Source organism: Scylla paramamosain, chromosome 2, assembly GCF_035594125.1.
Source record: "Scylla paramamosain isolate STU-SP2022 chromosome 2, ASM3559412v1, whole genome shotgun sequence".
Classification (NCBI taxonomy): domain Eukaryota; kingdom Metazoa; phylum Arthropoda; class Malacostraca; order Decapoda; family Portunidae; genus Scylla; species Scylla paramamosain.
In genome coordinates, this window is record NC_087152.1 from 11,166,113 (window position 1) to 11,176,062 (window position 9,950).

Consider the following 9,950-nt stretch of genomic DNA (forward strand, 5'->3'; position numbering starts at 1 on the left):
TTTGAAGGGTGACATTTATAAATTTGGCGCCGCTGGTGACAAGGCAAGAGAGTGTGTGTGTGTGCGTGTGTGTGTGTGTGTGTGTTGTAGAGTATCTTATGTCGGTCATATGTGTAGGATATTTATCATTGCAAATATCTGTTTGAGTCAAATAGGAAAGTCTAACATTATTTTAGTCTTGCAAACAATAATAAATGATGTGCGATATACATTTAGGAGATGGCCAGAGCATTTTGAGAGATTGCTGATTGTAGAAGAGGATAAGTTGCTTTAGATTATTGCAGTTGGAACGGTGCAAGACATTAATATGTTACGAGTGTTAAATAAGTCCTTGATTACAAAGGAGGAAGAAAGTGTACAAGGAAGTGATGGAGATGAATGTAGGCGAAACTGCAAGCTTGGATGGATGTGCGGTATGATTACGGAATATATGTTTCATGAGCAGCGTGGTGTCCATTGAACGGATGAATACATAACCATGTGGCTGTATAAAGATAGGGATGAAGATGACAAACGTTTATGTGTACTCCTCATTCTTATCTAGTTTTAGGAATGTCTTTTGAATTGTGGGTGAAACGTATAGTCAGGTGTTGATTAAGAGGATCAGCAGGTATAAAAAGTGTAATTTATGATATGTAGACAGCAGTGCATTTCTAGAAGAGGAAGAAAAATGCGTGGATCAGGTACTTATTCTACCGTGACACAGATCTATGGAGAGTATGTGGCCAGTTATTTTGAACATTCATGGATTCAGAGAAAACATATGACATTATTGATAAGAAATGGCTGTGGACCGTTTGGAGAGTGTGTGGGCAAAGTGGAAAATTATTAAAAGGTGCGAGCAGCTTTTATGTGAGTAGTAGAATATGTATTTGAGTGGCAAGTAGCGGGAGTGAACAGGGCCGCCTCAGAAATTTGTGGTGTCCTCTTTGTTGCTTAACGTTTATATACATGGTGTTGAAAGGGAGGTGGATCACCTGAAGATCCGCCACCCCACAGGGATCACCTGAAGATCCGCCACCCCAGATTGTCTCACCTGAAGATCCGCCATCCCAGATTGTCTCACCTGAAGATCCGCCACCCCAGACTCTCTCACTTGGTTAGGTTAGGTTAGGTTAGGTTAGGTTAGGTTAGGCTAACCTAACCTAACCTAACAACATGAACGCATTAAAAAACTGAGTGGATATAAAAAATGCAGAAAAAAGTTTACTTCATTAAAAGTATGGGATCACCTGAAGATCCGCCACCCCAGATTGTCTCACCTGAAGATCTGCCACCCCGATGCGGCTGGGGTGGCGGATCTTCAGGTGATCCAGGGAGGTAAATGCGACTGTAGTCTTGAACGTTAGTTTGCACAAAGAGGTAATGATGCTCTGTTCTCTGTTCTCAAGAAAAACGCGTGTAATGGCTGCTTTGCAGATATACATATGCGTAGCGAAAAAGAAAAGAAAAGAGAGAGAGAGAGAGAGAGAGAGAGAGAGAGAGAGAGAGAGAGAGAGAGAGAGAGAGAGAGAGAGAGAGAGACTTCGCAACTTTCCGTGCCACACATAACAGCCACACCAGGGACTCAGAAGAATGCTTGTGTAATTTGATGTTGTTCAATGTAAGTGTTTGATAAATTATGGAAGCATGATACATACGTTAATGAAAATGTGGGTATATGAACTCTCTGTTCCTGAAATAAGGTGGGAAACTGAGACAACTAAGTAATGAACGAGGTACTGGAACAGTCTTTAGAATGTGGCTGCTGCTTATATTTAGAAAAAGGTTTGGAAGTCAAGGTGGAGGGGGAAGGGAAGATCAAACTTGTGACACCATCAAAGGCACACGAGTCATCAACCACACCGGAGTGATTAGTAAGGGATTATTTGGAGAACCTTTGTCGGTCTTCCATTATTGTCACCAAAAGACTCATTCTTTTCTTTTCTTTTTCATTAGGATCGATTTCTGATGTTTCAACACACACACAGACAGTTTAGAAAGGAACAAGGCAGTATTATCAGCCTCCAAAGGGATCTGAATGACACGCAAAAAGGTCAGATATAAATTACTACCTATTAATAATGTAAAAATTCGAATGCAACATAATTAGTAGTTGATTTATAATATTAGTCTGGAAATATAGGTGTTGTTTCATTCTTCACTCATGAGTTTCCTCATGATCCTGAGGGGGTCTGATGGGTAATTTCCTTGTAATTAAGACTACTACAATGCATTTATTGTTGTGATGAGTAAGCAAAACAGTATAACCTGGAAAAAAACACTGATGATCACTGAGGGTGTACATATTCCAGTTGGGAAATGACTTAAATCATTGCTTACTTGAGGGGCTTGGGCTGCACCTTCATCATTAGGTATTGTCATTTATGATGAATGGCAAGCACGTCATTAGGTAGTCCCATTGTTGATATGTGGCACTCTCATCATTAGTATTACCATTGTTAATGCATGGCATCTTCACCATTATACAGTTCTACTATTAATGATCGAGCCATGAGGACTAGGCGAAATCCTCATTCGCCTAATATCTCTTTGCATGTAATGGACAGCCACTTAATTATGAGTCTGTACGCAAATATCTTGACTGAGTGGCCGAAAGGGGTTAGGCACATCGTTTTACGTGGTAGAAGTTCAAATATGTTTTTTTTTAGCTTTGTTTGCCAGAGTTATTTGTGTTCAAGAAATCTTTTAAATATTAATGTTACGCTTGAGCTGAGACGTCCTTACGAGTATTTCATCTCCCAATCCTGGCATGAAATATGCATTGTATTCCGTTCACCTTGACTCAGTAACCTGGTTTTAAGTGGCGAGTCACTGTGAAGTTTAAAGATTAGACAAATTTATGGTTGAGGATGATAGGTGGAAACAGGTAGGTATGTTTCATACAGGGACGGCCACGTGTAAACCTGATGGTTTCTTGCAGCTTTAATTATTTTTTCATGTTTTTATGTTAACTGGCTATATTCTGTAGCGATCTTTTCTAATGCCTCATTTGAATTGCTTACATGATGGCGCGCTTTTTGGATTGGATGACCATAGACTTATATCTACCCACTAGTAGGGCTGCTTGAAAGGGCTCCTTGGCTGGCTTACCATAGGTATCTCAGTGATATAGAAAAAACAAAATTATGAGAGCCTTTTATTGTGAAAGACTTAGGAATCTCATAAGGACTGTTATCAAAGACCTCAGAGATTATGAGTCGGATGCTCATAGCTGTTTTCCCAGTGATAATACAATATTGTCAAACCATCACTAAAATGAAAATATTCTTGAAAACTTCATTAATTTCCATTAGAGTCTGTTAAACATAGTCATAGTTGCAATTCTGCTGCAATGCATGCTATTGCACCCTTACGGTAATGATACGAAAGCAGATGGCTGATAAATGAGGTTGAACAAAAAGAACTGTGGATGACCTTTTGAAATAGTCTCTCATGTCACCTCCACGGCATCCTGTTACCTGTTATCATGTCAACTCAAGTAAATAAATGAATGAATATGCATATTGAGAAATGAGTAAAGAAAAAAAAATGTAAATAAATAAATATAGAAAATGAATAAATGAATAGGTAAATAAATAAATAAACAAATAGATAGATAAATATACTCAATCGTTCATGCAAGCTTGTCTGTCAGGTGCTGTCCAGTAATTTGGTATAACGTAAGTATTCAAGTTAGAACGAGTATATCCTCTAATTCTAAACAAAACTAAGTAGGCGTGACTTAGCACCTGGGGACCTTCATCATTTCTGTTTACCATTTCATTTACAAACAGGAGACAGACAGCCGTGGGTGAAGTGTTTAGTCCTCGCACTATGACACTGTCGTATGTTGGGTGAGTGGCGCTTGACGATGAGAATTAGTCTACTGCAAGCAACCTCAACCACGTATTCTTTCAGTCATGTATCCACTTACCACTTTATTCTCTTAGACATGTATTTTTTTGTAATGTATGCCATGTATTCTCTCCGTCACGTATTCTCTGAGCCATACATTCTTTCAATCATACATTCTCTCATTCATGTATTCTCGGTCATATATTCTCTGTCATGTATTTTCCCACTCATGCTTGTAGAGATTCTGGAAACATTTGGATAACTTCTCTATTTACATTCACAGTCTATCATGTGTGAGAAAACTGTTGCAATGGAGATATGTCGACTTTGTGTATCTCCCTGCGCTTGGTACAAGTGCCTATAACCTTGGGTTGGTGCAGTGGTTGATGGAATACCTGCTGACATCGCTCGTTGTTGATTGGCTTAGTGATGGCATTGCCTGGGGTGAATCAGCCGGGCTACTGGTGGTAAACATTCTCGAGTCCTCGCCCCTCTCTCTCTTTCTCTCATTCTCTCTGTTGTTTGCTGCTGTGTTAATTACGCGTACTGGGTTCTTGTGCCTTGTGTGTGGAGTAGGCTACAACAACAGCAACAACAACAACAACAACAACAACAACAACAACAACAACAACTACTACTACTACTACTACTACTACTACTACTACTACTACTACTACTACTACTACTACTATTACTACTACTTCTACTACCTCCACCCCATGTTTATTGATGTGTCAATTAGGGGCTCCATTACTTGGAGGTCATTAGCCCCAGCTCCCGCTAATGACTGTGGCATCCTACTATTACTACTACTACTACTACTACTACTACTGCAACCTGATAAAGAATGATGATGCTGATAAATATATAAATAAATAAATAAACAAGTAAATACTACTACTACTACTACTACTGGCATGGTAATATTCCTGTCTTTTTATTAATTTAGTTTATCTTGAAAACACACACACACACACACACACACACACACACATACACACGATCTCTTGCTCTTCAGCGTCTTTCAGCTAGTAAGGTTAAGGAGATGCCCGTGACAGACTGCAGTGCACCTCGCCGGGGTGACACCACGGGCCACCAGCCACTCCGGGCAGGGCATTCACAGCACACCAATGATCTGAGCTTGGGCTGAAGTTGTCTGATGCCGGTACACGGTGATCTGGTACCGTGTTCTCAAACGTTCTGGAGTCTTATCTCGACTAATTTTAATGGGATGATTCATTGTTGGTGGTCTTCAAGGATGTTTTCATGATTCTAGTGATAGTTTAAACAAGATTCTGTATTATCACCGCAGAAAAACATCCATGGGAACCTAACTTATTATTCGTGTGGTCTTTTAAAATAGTCCTTGTGAGAGAACAAAGTGTTTAAAAATACAGGCCCTCTAGTCTTGTTATTTCCTAAGCATAGCACAGAACATTCCCGTTTTTCTTCGTATGTAGGTATGGTATACATATATCACCCGTCCTTCCCCTTTCTTCGTTTTCTTCGAAGGTGTGGTCTACCAGTTTTCCGTTTACCTTGCGCCTGTGGTCTCCCAATTTCCTGCGAGTGGGTGCTGAGGGTGTGTGCGTCGGCCGTGTCTATCTTTAGCCTGCGGGGAGGAGGCGGTGTGGTGGTGGTGGAGGGGCGGGAGGCGGTGGCCAGTCTTGGCTTGTGGTGGTGTGGTGTGGGCGGCCGTGTTGTCAGTACGTGGAGACTAGTGCGCCCCCCACAGTGCCACACCGTTAGCTCTAGTGCCTCTAGTGCCCTTCCCTGAGGATATACCTGTGCTGGTGTTTATTAAGAGCCAGGTGTGTGAGTTTGAGTGCATTGTATATCGCGTGGATTTTGTTCTCGGTGTTTCAGCGTCGTCACCGCCTGCCGCCCCTCGCCGCACTTCCTCGCCGCCTGCTTACACACATTCCGGTCACTGGTGACTGCTGCCGCTACTGCTGGTGAGTTGATCAAAGTTTTTCTCACTTTCCCCTCAACATCTTCACCTCATCCTCGTGTGGTGCCTCGTGTGGTGCCTCGTGTGGTGCCTGGTGCCCCTCCACCTCCCCCACATCATCACCTCGTGCCCTCACTCCTGCCACCACCGTCTGGGAGGGGGGGTGTGAGGTAATCGTTATTAATGATTCCTTTGTTTTTACTCAAGTTTCTCTCTGGCTTTCTCGTGCTTCTATCTTGGTTTTACTATTACCCGTAATCTATTCACGGTGTGTCTGTTTACCTGTCACCTGTCCCGCTGTGTCTGTCTAGGAGTGTTCGTGTGGCTATTGGACTTCCTTTAGTAGATGCCTGTCACTTCATGAATCACGTTCTCATGTTACTGTCTTCTCCCCTCACTCTGCCTGTCAGTGTGAAGCCATACAAGATGACCACAAGGCGTAGATAATCCACGCGTAGTTGCACCCTCCTCTCGCCCGAGCATTATCCTCTACCAGGCGTTTTCCTCGCCTGGTGAAGGCCGAGGTTAATCCGATAGGGCGCGGCTTACACACTATGTTATCACTAGTATCCCTCATCCCTGGGCTATCATAGTGTTGCCAATCCCCTGGTAATAGCACGAAGGCATGACTCACACGCCCGTTCCAATAACCTTGGTAACCCTGACTGGAGGGGGTGGGGGAACTCTACTATTTCTGTTTTCTTTGTAAGCAATGGTTTTCGTTTCATCACAGCTAATCAGAACTAATCGAGCGTTGCGTTGTTGCGCTCAAGGGAGGCACATTTTGGTTCAAACAGATAAAACATAACGTGCTCAGAGTGTGGCGAGGAGGTAAGGCAGTTACTTGACCATCGGAGGCAGTAAGTGTTGGGCGTGGTTCGCTGTTTGTCCTGTACACGCCTCGCCTCGCCCATCTCCCACTCTCCTGTTCTTTCTCCCTTGTTCCCTTTGTTGTATAGGATAATCCCTCAATGCTCGGCTTGGCCTTGGAGTTTCCGCCAGTCAAGCCAGCGAATATAATCCTTGCATTCTGAAACGCTTCAACCCCTCAGTTTGACTCCTTCTCAGGCTGCAATGAAAGCCATTGCAGGTTCTCAAAGGTGTTTTCAGGAGTTTAGTGCTGGTTGAACAAGGGTAGTGCACCATTTTGAGAAAGGCATCCATTAAAAAAAAAACAACTAACATCCCGGTGACTTTTGAAAGTTGTCCTGAAAAGAGAACAAAGCGTTTAAGAATTCGAAATCAAATTTCACATACAATGGCACAATCACATCTGAAGGGAGGGGAGGTGAGTGCCAGGTGGCATCCAACAACAGACAGCACGTCAACAAACCTTTTCTGGAACATTTTATACGTCATCTATAATCTGTATAAACTGATCCTAGTTAATACCAAGGTTACCGTGCTCTCATCTACCTCTCGCCGACCCTTCGCGGCCTGGACAGCAAACAGGATTGACAGTTACGGCTGTGAGGTAAAAGCGGGGCGCGAACACCAGGTGGGGTGACGCACACTGTGTAAACCAGCTTATCATGGTTGTTATCGCATTAGTGGAGGCAATGAGCTGTGAGGGAGCGGGGAGGCCTGCGTCACCACTTTCAACTGGTTGTTTGTTATGCGGCACATTTAAATACGACAGTCATTGCGCTTTATGTGTGATGGGCACTGAATGCGGGTCACATAAGAACATAGGAAAATACATAAAGGAAGCTGTAAGACGCCAGTAAGCCTACACATGGCAGTACCTGTATTACACACACACACACACACACACACTCGTACTAGTGTCCATCACTTCCTTGTCTATAAATGTTTTAATCTGCCCACGGATCTCCATATTGACTCAGCACTAACACAATGTTTATTGAAGTCATCCACCTTCCTGTTTGAGAGCCAGTTTCTTCCTATCTTTTTCTTAAATCTAAGTGTTAAGTTTAAGCTTGAATTCACCGGTGAGATTCATGCGTCCAATGTATGCAGCAGTTGTTCAGTGGGAAAAAAATAATGAAGATTGCCAGATTTTACGCGTGACATTTCACCATGGGATTTCATCCGTGGACTATGATTACTGTCTTATCTCGGCGAGGAAGACACGTTGTACCAGGCCAGTGAGTCTTGACCCTTCTTCTGTCATGTACCCGCTCAGATTGCCTTGCTGCTGGCTCTTGTGCAAAAAATACATAGCCGGTATAAAGACACAATGAATAAATAAATACATAAATAAAAGAAAGAAGCGATGTGTGAGTTTCCTGGGTCGGAGAGATTTTTTTTTCCGTTACTATAATCACATACAGCGTGTCATAAAATTATTGCTTAGTTTTCAAGTACGGCATATTTAATCCATTTCATGTAATATTTTTATCCTCACTGCGTAAATTTACCACTGGCTGAGAATCCCTGCACGAGCAGAGGACCGGTAGTGGGTATTGTTATCAGAGGACGAGGCGAGGAGCAGCGTGGGGGAGGGTGGCATACCAAGGCAAAGGCACTAAGCCCTCGAGGTGAGACTGGGAAGCAAAAGTCATAATAAGGGCAGGGCTGTGTCTGGCCCGGCCGTCTGACACCTACAGGATAAAACCTTGTGTGTCGTGACCCAGTTTGTGGCGCCGCTATGCCACGCCCCTACCACCACCACCACCACCACCACCACCACCCTCCCCGCTGTGCCCCGCCTCCATGTTACTTCCAGGCAACTTGAGTGTCCCTTACGCGCAATTCTATTTAGCGTACGCATTGCATGTATCTTCCTGGCTGCCTGTATTTATTTATCAAGGGAGCAAAGATTGTCTAGGTTGTGATACGGGGGTGGAGAGGAAGACTTGGCACCACCGCCCACACTCCTCGGGTAAATACAGACCCGCCGACATAGCTTCATACTTTTAGACCATCTCAAACATAACTCACCTCGCACCGCTGTTAGATTATTAACACACCCATGCAACACTTGGCTGAGCGGAGGTGATCCATCTTTAGTATAGTGATGAGAGACGCACTCACTGGATTTGCTCCTCGCTTCGGTGGGTGAGGTGAACACGGGGCGCGATGATGGTGGTGGTGGTGGTGGTGGTGGCTGCCTGGGTTGGTTGTCTGGCCTGACGTCACCACCCAAACAATGACGTCAGGGGGTATACTTGGTCAAGTGGAAGGAAGGCTAAGCGGGATATTTCGTACTGGGCCACGCCATACTCGCTGCACTCAAGGGGGGGAAGGGGCGAGAGGGACGAGAGATAGACAGAGACGAGGGGGCAGGAGAGAGAGGCAGGCAGGCAGGTGGGTAGGGGAGGAGGAGAACATGTGATAATCTCGAAATATTCCGACAAGGACGTGATCTTAAAATTGTGACCTTAAAATTCCTCCTATATTAAATTCTTTGTGGGTTTATGGTATGATATTCCTGTGAGACATTGTAGTATAAGTGTACGTATTAGTGGTTCATTGGGAAAGTCAGATAACAGATAGCATTACCACGTGTTCGAATCCCGCTTGGGTCTTTTAAGAGGACGTGGCGCAGGACAGTACGGGATTAGCAGGACATGTGGAGTGACCTGCCGACCTACGTGCATTACTGGTGTGGACTGTAAGGCTTTCTTTACACGTATGCGTTATAGGTGTGTGTGTGTGTGTGTGTGTGTGTGTGTGTGTGTGTGTGTGTGTGTGTGTGTGTGTGAGTGTGCGTGTGTGTGATTGTGTGCGTGCGTGGCGTCAGAGAGAGAGAGAGAGAGAGAGAGAGAGAGAGAGAGAGAGAGAGAGAGATAGCTGAATGATTGATTGATTGATTGAAAAATTTTGGCGCTGCAACAACGCGGTCATATGGTGCCCGTGAGATAGATAGACATATAGATAGATAGATAGAGAGAGAGAGAGAGAGAGAGAGAGAGAGAGAGAGAGAGAGAGAGAGAGAGAGAGAGAGAGAGAGACGTATGGAAAAGGTACATTCGGTGATCAGTCATTTTCACCATGGCCTCAGTAAGTTGTGTGTGCCTCGTAATGAACCCCAAACTATGCCAGCCTCCCTCTCCCCTCCCTCCCCTCCCCACAGCCCCTCTCCACCCTCCTTGGCCCAACCTTACACCGTGCCACGAACTAATAGCTTCATTAATGAGGACGAAAAAAAATGAAAATGTGTTAAGTGGAACAACCAAACAAGCGAACAAATAAAAAA